At 40.8% G+C, this 12,666-nt stretch overlaps 1 protein-coding gene across 4 annotated transcripts in view; it reads right to left on the bottom strand.

Annotated features, from left to right (window-relative positions):
• Nucleotides 1-12,666, bottom strand: part of Ckap5 (cytoskeleton associated protein 5) — a 94,655-nt gene extending 81,989 nt beyond the window's left edge. For 2 of the 4 annotated variants that reach the window (XM_032903673.1, XM_032903677.1), the window contains exon 1: nucleotides 12,570-12,666. The gene's annotated coding sequence lies outside the window, so the exon portion shown is untranslated. Of the gene's footprint in view, nucleotides 1-277; nucleotides 431-12,569 lie in introns of those variants that run through there. The other 2 variants (XM_032903675.1, XM_032903674.1) reach the window with 1 other exon arrangement.

Raw genomic sequence — 12,666 nt, 5'->3', positions numbered from 1 at the left:
CATCTATGAGCTACTACTTGATGTGGACAACTGGAATTGAACTGCTGTGTATCAATTTCCTCAAGATTGAAACATTGCATCTCCCAAGGAACTTCCTTATCACAAAAGGTAAAACAACTCAAAATAGCTTCAGGGAAGTCCCTAAAACTGTTCAGATTCACTATGACCCTCTCTCCCCAAGATTATATAAGAAAAGTTTGTTGAGAGTCACTCTCAGACAAGCCTAGCTACAAAGACGCTGAGGCCAGGCAAGGTTTAGATCAAATGAGTTACTTACTTGAGGTTTCCAGCTTTTGAGGTAAGTTTATTCAGATGCTGATTACTGAGCCCAGAGATCGGACTGCAGTCTGAATGTTGGCATTGGTCAAGCATCTCCTGTCTCAGTGTTGTGTAAATTGTTTTCAATCACCTTTGATTGGTTAATAAAGAGTTAATCAGCAATAGCTGAGCAAGAGAGGAGGCAGAACATCCAAAACCAGTGAAGGGGTATAGGTGGGAAGAGGAGAAAGGGGGAGATGTGTCACCATGAAGAGAGAATGGATGGAGCAGAAGAACCAGAGCAAGACTAAGATGGCAGGCAAACATCACATAGCAGTAAGTTGTTGGGAAGTAGGCCAGGCCAGCATAGTCAGGCTGGAATAGTTCAGTATTTGCCCAGCTCTAGTGCAAGAAGCTCATTAACAAAAATATCAAGTCTAGTTCTCATTATTTCAGAGCTAGGGGAGCACAGAAAAGCCCCTAACATTTGCAGTCACCTGTGGTGGGATGAGCTTTGATGATGCATCTGTCTCTGAGTTCTTTCTGCTCCTTTTAAGTAGCCCCTCCCCCACATTTCTGTCAGCAACCCTAATAAAATTCATTGTTTCACCAACACTGAGCTTTGGTGTTATCCAGTCTTTGGTCTGTCATGGGGTGAACAGGCATGTATATGAGTCTCCCAAGGCTAAGTGTTGTCACACAACATGAACTCAGGCCCTCTTAAGAAGCAAGAAGTGCTCTTAATTAACCTCAGAGCCAGTTCTCCAACCTCCAATCTGATTTTTTCAATATTCAGATGGACTTTTCTATGGTTTAAATAAAATTCTAAAATAATGTCTTCATATAGCAAGTCACATTAAACACCTTTATTTTCAAATCATAATTTTCTAGAAGACAAAAAAAAAAACTATTAAACAAATATGTCCCATGTTACAAATACCAAAAGCTTTAAAAGAGGGCATTAATTGCTTAATTTATAGTGCATCAATACAAGCCCAAACAATGTATCTAGAAGCACATATGGAAGATGATATTCTGAAACCTCAGCATGGAAGAGACAGGAAGACGACTAGAAAAATGACTTAGCAGTTAAAAGCATTTATTCTTATACAGGACCCAGGTTCAGTTCCCAGCACCCTCATGGCAGCTCATTACTGTAACTCCAGTTTCAGGGGACTGGACACTATTCTGTACTCCACAGGTATCACACACTCACATGGTACAGACATACATTTAGGCAAAAACCCACACAAATAAGTAGTAATTTTGTTTGTTTTAAAACAGGATTTAGGGCTGTAGCGATGGCTCAGCGGTTAAGAGCACTGACTGCTCTTGCAGAGGTCCTGAGTTCAATTCCCAGCAACCACATGGTGGCTCACAACCATCTGTAATGAGATCTGATGCCCTCTTCTGGTGTCTGAAGAAAGTGACTGTACTCACATACATAAAATAAATAACTCTTAAAAAAAAACAAAAAAAAAAAACAAAACAAAAACAGGATCTATTCCTAGATGTCCTAGAACTCATGATGTAGACCATGCTGGCCTTGAACTCACAGAGATCTGCCTGCCTCTGCGTCCCAAGTACTGGAATGAAAACCATGCAATTATTATTATTATATTTTTAAGAGTACTGGGTTTTAAGAGCAGAGGGCCCAGGTTTAATTCCTAGTACCTAGGTGGTGGCTAAAAACTGCTTGTAACTCCAGTTCCTGGAATCTTCTGGCCTCTGCAGGGACTGTAAGCATGTATTACATATACACACATGCAGGCACTCACATACATAAAAGAAAAATTAAAAGGAAGAGACAAGGAATATAATTAGGAATGCAAGAAAGGAAGGTTGTCTGGACATTGGTAAGTGATTTGTTCTTTAGTTGAGAATAGGAAATATAAATATGCTTTTTAAAAAAGAAGATAGCATAATTATTTTTAATAAATAAGACACAGTGAGTTCAAAATGAGAGCGACTTTGCCTTCAACTAAAAGGCTCTTCTAATGTAAAGACATATTCTGTAATGTTAAAGGACTAGTGTAAAGCACACTTTTTTTTTTAACTTAAAAGGTATAGTGGGGGTGGGGGGTATTTCCAACTTCTTTCTAACATTAACTACCCATAACACTTCGGAGAAGTCACCTCCTCTTTGGGACTTTAGTATTGTCAGAACTACAAGTTTGTACTGACAAGTTTCCCACGTCTAAAATATTGTGACATGGTACTTGTCCAGTTATCAAATAAACAAGGTGTTTTCAATGTCAAGTTTCTCAGTAGTAAAATAACTGTCTCACTGGCAAAAATCACAGACCTATTTTCTACCCCTTGATTAAATCATTATGAAGGAATAGTAGTTTGCTTTATTCTAGTATTATAGAAATAGTAATGATCCAAAAAGCTTGCTGAAACTCCAACTTTAGAGGCATCTGACTCTTCTGGCCTCTTTGAGTATCTGCATTCATGTGTTCCCACCACCACATAACTAAAATAAGAAAAGTTATTTTAATTAGTAACAAACAACTAAGAAATAAATATAATCAAGATGACAAAGTTCTATGCTCTTTCATAAAATAATAAAGATCAAGTTCCACAAGATGAAAAGGTGCCAGGCAGTGTGCACACAACTTCAGGTGTACTCAGGAGGCAGAGGCAGGCAGATCTCTGAGTGCAAGGCCAGCCTAGTCTATAGAGCAAGTTCTAGGACAGCCAAAGCTATACAGAAAAACCCTGTCTAGAAAAGAACAAAAACAAAACAAAAAGATATAAAGGTTATTATGGTTCATTTGCAATCACATCTATAACAAAACTGTAATGTTTTGAATGCACCTCTAGACCAAGGCCTGTAACAAGAACAAATACTGTTGCCAAATCAGAAAAACAATGTTTTCTGGCAATTAAAAGATTTTATTAGGGGTTGGGGATTTAGCTCAGCAGTAGAGCGCTTGTTTAGCGAGTGCAAGGCCCTGGATTCGGTCCCCAGCTCCAAAAAAAAGAAAAAAGAAAAAAAAAAAAAAAGATGTTATTAGGGAGAGAAAAAAAAACTATCTCTGTGAAAAGCAAATTACAAAGAGGACATCTAATTTTCCTCTGAATGTCAAAAGGAATATCTGTTTATCTGTATAAATTTCATGTCTAACTTAATGTAAACATAGACGGAAAGTTACAGAAACAACTATATACCAACATGCCATCGAGGACACTAGTATAAAGATGTATACTACCTACTTCTGTCAGTTGAGAGGGCATACTGATGATACCCCTGTAGAAGCAAGTATACTGTGTATCTGCATCTTGATTTCTAAATACCCACTAAAAGGAACCAGAGCTCAAGGAAGAACAGTCTAATTCTAATTTTGGAGTTGAATTAGGGAAACATAAAGGAGCCTAGTACATCTTGGTAGTGCCAGAAAAATAAAATAAAAACAAAAACAAACAAACAAACAGAGGGGCTAAGAGATGGCTCCGTGGATGACTAAAGTGCTTCCTGAGCAAGCATGAGGCTTAACTCAGTTCCGAGCCATCTACAGAAGAGCCAAGAAAGGACAGAGTAGATTCTGGGGGCTCACTGGCCAGTCTAGCCAAAATGGTAAAAGTCAGGTTCAGCAAGACAAACTGCCTCAAAAAATAAGATAGACCAGAGGAGAAAATTCAGTAGGTATAAGCAATTGTTGCATATTCCTGATGACCTGAATCTGAATTATGATCCTAGGAACTCATATAAAATACTCAATATGGTAGTATACATCTGTAATCTCAGTACTCCTGAGATGGGAGGTAGAGATAAAATTGTCTAGAAGCTCATTGGCTGGGCCAGCTAGCCTGGTGTATCATGGCAATGCAATAGAAACAGAGACCCTGCCTCAAAAAAAAAAACAAGGTAAGGACTACCAAAACTTGTCCTCTAACCTCCATGTGACACACACACCACAAAGAATAAAACAATAAGCAAATGGTGAGGGCTGGAGAGATGGCTCAGTGGTTAAGAACACCCGACTGCTCTTCCAGAGGTCATGAGTTCAATTCCCAGCAACCACATGGTGGCTCACATCCATCTGTAAAGAGATCTGATGCCCTCTTCTGGTGTATCTGAAGACAGCTACAGTGTACTTATATATATAATAAATAAAATAAATCTTTAAAAAACAAACAAACAAAAAAAACCCAAACAAATAGTGATACAGGGACTGATGACACAGACTTCTAAGCCCAGCTCCTAGTAAAACACAGACTAAAGAATCACAAATTCAAACTACATAAAAATTTTAAAAAATTTCACTACAGAAAGCTGTGGGATATAGCTTCATGGTATAGAGCTTGTCTAACATTTGTTTTGTTTTTGACATTTTTTCTTCCATTTTATTAAATTGGGTATTTCTTATTTACATTTCAAATGTTATTCCCTTTCCGGTTTTCTGTCCATCAGCCCCTAACCCTTCCCCTCCCTTCCCTCCCCATTCACCCCCACTACTCCCCCCCAACAATCCCCCTACACTGAGATCCAGCCTTGGCAGGACCAAGGGCTTCCCTTCCACTGGTGTCCCAACAGGGCTATTCACTGCTACCTATGCAGTTGGAGCCCAGGGTCAGTCCATGTATGGTGTTTGGGTAGTGGTCTAAGCCCTGGAAGCTCTGGTTGGTTGGCATTGTTGTTCTTATGTGGTCACAAGCCCCTTCAGCTCTTTCAATTCTTTCTCTAATTCCTCCAATGGGGGTCGAATTCTCAGTGGTTTACTGCTGGCATTCGCCTCTGTATTTGACATGTTCTGGCTGTGTCTCTCAGGAGAGATCTATATCCGGTTCCTGTCAGCATGCACTTCTTAGCTTCATCCATCTTATCTAGTTTTGGTGGCTGTAAATATATGGGCCACATGTGGGGCAGGCTCTGAATGGCCGTTTTGTAAAGCCAAGGTTTAATTCCCTGTGCCTCAGGAAAATTAGTAAAATGAAGCAAGAGAAATAAATCTTCCTTACAGAATTCCAAATAAAATATATGGATACTTATTTCTCCAGGAAATGCACCTAAACTGTTCACCTACTTTCAGGATGGTCTAGACTTGAAGACATGTCTAAACTATGACTAAAGGGCCTCATGCATCTGAGTACTTACCTAAAACACCATGAAATTATTTTTGCAAAAAAAAAAAAAAAATCCATGCATATTATTTCATTTGTGTTACTAGACTTTGAGTCTTCACCATGAACTTTATAGATTATAACACCACCACAAAAGGTTGGACACATCTGGCAGTTGGCAACTCACTTCTAAAGAAGAAGTATGGAAAAGGAGAAAGAGTAATTTTATTACCTAACCTGGTCAATATTACCAATGAAGCTGAATACAAAGCAGGAGTAACCTGACTCTCTAGGGATTGGGGAAGTGTAAAGTATTCTTAAAGCACTGTTAAAAATCACATTAATGGGCTGGAGAGATGGCTCAGCGGTTAAGAGCACCCGACTGCTCTTCCAGAGGTCATGAGTTCAATTCCCAGCAACCACATGGTGGCTCACAACCATCTGTAAAGAGATCCGATGCCCTCTTCTGGTGTGTCTGAAGACAGCTACAGTGTACTTATATATAATAAATGAATAAATCTTTAAAAAAAAAATCACATTAATGACAGGCCTTTAATACTTTAATACTTGGGAGGCAGAGACAGGCTGATCCGAGTTCAAGGCCAATCTGGTCTATAGAACAAGTTTCAGGGCAGCCAAGGCTACATAGAAAAACCCTGTCTCCAATACAAAGCAAAAATCACATTAACAGGGCCAGTGAGATGGCTCAGTGTGTAAAGGCAGCTGCCAAACTGTCCAAGTTCAACCCCTGGCACTCACACAGTGAAGCAGAGGTCTAACTCCAATAAGTGGTCCTCTGGCCCTCCACACATGCACAATGACAGTGTGTATGCATTCGAATTCGCTTGCTCACTTGTGCGCTCTCTCTCTCTCTCTCTCTCTCTCTCTCTCTCTCTCTCTCTCTCACACACACACACACACACACACACACACACAAAATCACTCTCAAAATGTCAATGTCATGAAAGACATTTTTAAAGGTAGAAGCAGCACTAAATTTCTACTAGAATGATTAGAAAATTAAAAAAATAAAAAATAAAAAAACTTGTTAAAACTAAGTGCAGTCAAGAATGTGGAGCAATAGGAAATCTCATTCATTTCTGATGAAACTGCAAAACAGTAGTCACTTTGGAAGAGGGTTTCACAGTTTCCTACAAAAACTAAACCATAGTTTAACCATATGATCCAACAAATTTATACAAATGAAGTAAAAACTAGGTCCATATAAAACTCCTATGGCCCACTATAATTTTGAACACTTGTACTCTTAGCACTTTAGAGGTAGAGGCAGGAGCATCAAGAGTTGAAGGTCAGTTTCAGCTACATAGTAAGTTCAGTAGATTACATCAGACTTTGTTTCAAAAAATGAACAACCTAACCTTTCAGTGAAGTGAAAGAAGTCAGTCTAAGCACAGTACATAAAGAATGACTCCAGTTATGTGTGACATTCTGGAAGAGGAAAACTACAAGAACAGTAAAAAGACATGGTTGCTGAGTTTTTAAGGCAGTAAAACTATTCTTTATTTTTTTGTTTTTAATCCCGACTCAAGTGTCTATGTACCACAGCACAAGAGAACACAGGCCCATGCAGACAGCAGTTCAAGGCTGTACCAGTCCTACTGTTCTCACGTTAGTGAAGGCCTTTATGAGGGCCTAGGCACTTCTACACAAGCAACACAAACATAAACCTAAGAATTTTCTAGTTTTCTTAATAGAAGACTTCTGATCTTATCTGTTGCGATAGTTCACATCCAAAAACACCAAACACTGACACAGTTACATACTGTCTTTGTTTAACTTCATCACATACAGAAGACTATGTCAGTTTAGACTACTTTTGTTCAAGACTTCTCTACCATTTACTTGCATTGCTTAAAAAAACAAGAAAGAAAAAAAAAACCACATACCAAAAAAACTAGTGTGTCTGTCTGTGTGTGTGTGTGTGTGTGTGTGTGTACACACACACCACTTTGGCATCCATATGGAGGTTAGATGTAGGAGTTGGTTCTCCTTGCACCACGTGGGTCCGGGGGATGGAACTCAGGTCCTAAGTGGGCACGCAACCCAGGCTGTCTTCAAACTTCCTAACAGTCAAAAATAACCTTGAGCTCCTGTTCTTCCTGCCTCTGCCACCTAAGTACTGGCAGGTGTGCTCCATTATGCCTCACTGACCAGTCTACTTTGTTCCAGGAATTGTGTAAGGTACAAATATAACCTCACAAAGAAAAAAAAATGTGCACTCTACTTTCATTTCTGTGAGGAATTCTGATACAAACAAACAAAAAATCAAATAAGAAGACATAAAACAGAGAGTAATGAGGTAAAAGGCACTAAGACAGCTATTGTAATTGAGACCTTAGAAAACTGTTTCTTTACGGAGTTGACATTTAAGTTGAAATGTGTAGTAAGCCTGTTAACATAGGTTTGAGATAAAGGCAAAGTGGGTTGGGACATTCTGGGCAGAAAACAGGAAAAGTGAAGGCCAAAAGAAAGAAACTTAATGTTTTGGAAGTTTATTAAGGAGTCAAGATAGGTGCACTGCTTACAACCTAAGTAGGGCTGGAGAGGTGGTTCAGTTGAGAGCACTTGCTACTCCTGCATAGGTTGTGTTCACAGAACCCACATGGTGGCTCACAACCACCTCTAAGTCCAGTACCAGGGGGCCCAACACTATCTTATAGGCAACCTCTGTGGACCTGGATACCATGGGTACACATACATATATGCAGGCAAAACACACACATAAAATAAGTATAAAAATTAAAAAACAAAAAACAAAAAACTAAGCGCTTGCCTAGCAAGCGCAAGGCCCTGGGTTCGGTCCCCAGCTCTGAAAAAAAGAGAAAAAAAACAAAAACAAAAACAAAAACAAAAAAAACCCAAAAAACTAAGTAACATCTTTGAACTCAATATATGTAATAATATGAGAATCATTCAAAACTTCAAACCTCTCTAACACTAATCACCAAGAAACAATCACAATTAGATTAACATCTCAATTTTAAAGCTGGCAGGGGTGGTATACATTTGTAAAGCCCAGCATAGAGGTGGCAAAGGCAGGACCCCAAGTTCAAGTCCAAACTAATCTGCATAGGGGTTTTCAGGCCAGCCAGGGTTATATAGCAAGATTCCTCTATCTCAAAGCTATACACAACTGCCAATTTTAAGCTCCCCCTTGTCTTACCATACTCATAGCTGCCCATAAAGTAAACACTGAATTTTCAACTGGATCCCTAAAAAAATACCATGCCTGTTATCCATATTTCATATCCCTGGTAGATACGTCAAGGAAGAGGAGTGTGTTCTGTTTTAAATCTGTTCTTTAATTTTTTTTTTAAAGCCATTACTTTATATATGATGACCCTGAGAGCATAGACTCTGGCTACCTAACTTGCATTTAAATTCAGGTTCTGCATAATCTTTCTCAGAACTCAAGCTTGAGTTCTGCTGCTTGCTAGGGCTGGAACATGGTCCCCTTACTCTGTTACCAGCTTTCTGTTTTCCAAGTACCGCACTGTCTAAGCTTGGCTGTCCTGAAACTTGCTCTGTAGATTGACCTTGAACTCAGAGATCTGTATGGCTCCGTTTTCTGAATGCTGGGATTAAAACAAGTGTCACCACACCTGGACTTATTAAGCTTTCCTTTATTTAGAACTTGCTCTGTCTCAGCCTTTAACTCTGCTTGGTTTTTGTCTCCTGGAATTAAAGGTGCCTACCACCATGCCTGCACCTAAATTTGGCTGGGTGGGATCTTGCCCCCAAATCCCACTCCCTTAATCTGTTATCTCCTAGGGCATAGGATTCAGTTTCATTTCACTTCTTGGTGCCCCTTTAATACTTGAACCCTACATTTTAACCACACAACAGAATTTATGCCAGGCTGTTTTGAGACTTCCTTCTTCAAAGCAATCTAAATCTTTTCACCTTAGCCTCAGGCAGACTCTTCACACAATGGCAAAAAACAGCCACATTCTTCACCAAAATACCACAAACACAGTCTCTACTCCACATACTGAAATTCTTCTCCACTGAAACCTCTTAGGCCAGTTCTGCACAGTTCAAACCACTTTGGGCAACAAAGTCTTTCATATTCCTACTAGGATAGCCCATTAAGTCCCACTTAAAGGATTCCACTGCTTTCCAAATCTAAAGTCCCCAAATCCACATCCTTCCAAACAAAAGCAGACCTATTATATGGTCAGACCTATTACAGCATTACCCCAGTACCCGGTCCAAACTTTTGTCTTAGTTAGGGTTTTACTGCTATAAACAGATACCATAACAAAGGCAACTCTTATAAGGCCATTTCATTTAATTGGGGCTGGCTTACAGGATCAGAGGTTCAGTCAATTATCAAGATGGGAGCATGGCAGCATCCAGGCAGGGAAGGTACAGGATTGCTGAGAGTTCTACATCTTCATCTGAAGGCCACTAGGAAAAGACTGGCTTCCGGACAGCTAGAATGAGGATCTTAAAAGCCCATACCCCCAACAAGGCCACACCTACTCCTACAGGGCCACATCTCCTAATAGTGCCACTCTCTGGACCAAGCATATACAAGCCATCACAATTAGCTACTGCTAGTAAACACATTTAAGAATTTACTTTGTTCAAGGCCCCAGGCTAAGCTAGAGGGATCATAGAAACTATAATTTACCATTGTAAATTGTTCAAAAGATAAATTTGTTAAATTCCCTTAGGTGCTTTTTTTCCTGGCTCACAAGTGTGTTCCTTGAATCTAGAATAATGTTTTACCATCCAACAGCCATCAATCTCAGCAGAACACAAGACATCCTGGCTTTACTAGAATATAAAATGTTCATTTGCTCTTGTTGGGTTTTTCTGCTGTTTTTTGAGATGGCCTCACTCTGTAATCCATTTTGGCCAGAAACTAACTATATAGCCCAGGCTGGTCTCGTGCTCACAGCAATCCTCCTGCTTCGGCCTCCCACATATTAAAATTAGAGGTGTGAACCATCATGCCTAGCAAGTTTTCATCTTTTTTTTTTTCTTTCTTTCTTTCTTTTTTTTTTTTTCTTTTTTTTTTTTTTGGAGCTGGGGACCGAACCCAGGGCCTTTTGTTTGCTAGGCAAGCGCTCTACCACGGAGCTAAATCCCCAACCCCAGCAAGTTTTCATCTTTATCAAGACTTTTAACCAATGGGAACTGGAGAAACAGCTTAGACTTAAGATTTGTTGTTCTTGCAGAAGACCCAAGTTTGGTTCCCAGTACCCACATGTCTACTTATAAGCATCTGTGACCCCAGTTCCAGGGTATCCAATGCCTTCTTCTGAAGGAAGTCTGTGAGAACAAACACATCCATAATGCACATACACACACAGACCGAACATTCATAAAATAAATCTTGGGAAAAATATTTTAACACTATCCAAAGCGATTGTTAAAGAATTATTTTTAATTGCTTTTTCCAAACCCAGGTTTAAATTATTTATTCATCGACTGAACTGCTACTGATGAATTACCACATACCACTCCACATAATTCAAAATTGATAATCCAAACTTTAAAAGAGAGGAAGGTATATGGCATATTGTTATGGAATACCTTTGCTTGCCACCTCCTTAAGTGAACAGCATTAAAAACTTAGGTAAAATTTTGGGACCAAAAAGGGGGAGTTAGATGGTGAGGGTGTTTTCTGCCAAGCCTTACAACTAAGGTTTGATCCTCAGAATCAACACGATAGAACTCCAGCAACCTGTCTGACATCAAGCATATGTACCCACTCACAAAAGTAAACATAAAAGATCTTTAAAAATATATGTGTGTGTGTGTGTGTGTGTGTGTGTGTGTGTGTGTGTGTGTGTTTTGCCTGTATGTCTGTGTACCATGTATATGCAGCACCCATGGAGGCCAGAGGAGAGTATCAGTCCCCATGGAACTGGAGTTACAGATGGTTGTGGCTGCTGGGACTAGATCCAGCTGCTCTGGAAAAGCAACCAGTACTTTAGCAAAGTACTAAAAGTCATCTCTCCAGCCCCATGTTAAAAAAAAAAAAATTTAAACAAGTTTTGTGTACAATTTTTTTCATTACAGGTTTACTACCTTGATTTAACTTACGCTGACAAAAAAAAAAGTTGATTTTGATTTTCTCTTCATTAAACCTTACTAGTCCAGTCACTTTAGAAAAGTCTCAAATGACCATTAGCTTGACTTATTCTTGCTCTTTAGGTCATAGAAGGAGTTTTCAGGGTGATGAAAATGGAAAAAAAGGGATTTCACCTTTCTAAAAATGAGTTTTCAGTTCTATAATTATGCATAATGTAAGACAAGCATCCTATCTGGGCCAAGATTTAATGCCTTGGTTCCTAGGAGAATTAAGAGTCGTGCATAAATTTGGGACAAGTTCTGCAAGACCTCTATTGGTGCTGAATCAGAAACTCATTGTTAAGATTCATCAACAAGAATATATTCTCTAACACACAGCGGCCACTCTGACAACATTTCTTTCATCATGCCCTACGCAAGAAACAAAATGGGATGCATTCAATCTTGCATAGCAATTACCGAGACTTTGGGCAGCTCTCTCAACAACGATTTGCTAAGAGCTAAAAAGTGAGAATCTCATCTATCGAACCTTAAAGTGGCAAGGCCTGGCTAACCTATCCTACACTGCTGGCTATTGTACTGGTCCCGGAAACCTTCACAGCTGCAAAATACCTGAACTCTGCTGACACTTTCTGAGGGAGAAAACCAAGGGCGGGGCGGTGAATGAACAGAATCCTTACAAAATCATCGCAGGTAGTGGACGCAGGTATGAAGGCAGGCTCGGGCACCAGGATCTGGTCCCGCTCTGAGACAACTAGGCCCTTCACACCCACTACAGCCCTCCGGTGCTCTAGTTCATTCATTTAACAATTCCGCGAGGCGCACTCCACCAAGGGCCTGCTGGCAGGGCCCCCGCCCCAACCTCGGACATCTCAGCCTTCGGGCGCGGCCCGGCGCCGCCCGCGAACCTCTGAAGCTGCAGTAGCTCCCCGCCGCGTGCTCTGCTCACCTGAACCCCAGCCCCGGTCACCAACACAAGCGAGCGCCCACGCCCCCCGCCCTGCCAGCCGCGGGCTCCCAGGCCTCCGCCCCGCTTCGCCGCCTCAGACCTGCCGGGTTCGCGAGAACGCGGAGGCGCGCGTCCGCGAGGGCCCCGCCCGCGGCTGTGGGTCCCCTAGCGCGCGCGACGCCAGATCCTCAGGGTCCAGGCGAGCAAGTGAGGCCCACCGTCCACTCACCTCCGCCGGGTCAGAACCGAGGGGCCTGCTCTAAGCCGTTTAAAACCGCTTGAGCCGCCGCACACCCCGCAGTGTCCTCGTTGTTTATTGGTCCTCG

Source organism: Rattus rattus, chromosome 5 (assembly GCF_011064425.1).
Source record: "Rattus rattus isolate New Zealand chromosome 5, Rrattus_CSIRO_v1, whole genome shotgun sequence".
NCBI lineage: Eukaryota > Metazoa > Chordata > Mammalia > Rodentia > Muridae > Rattus > Rattus rattus.
This window is presented reverse-complemented; position numbering and strand designations above follow the sequence as displayed.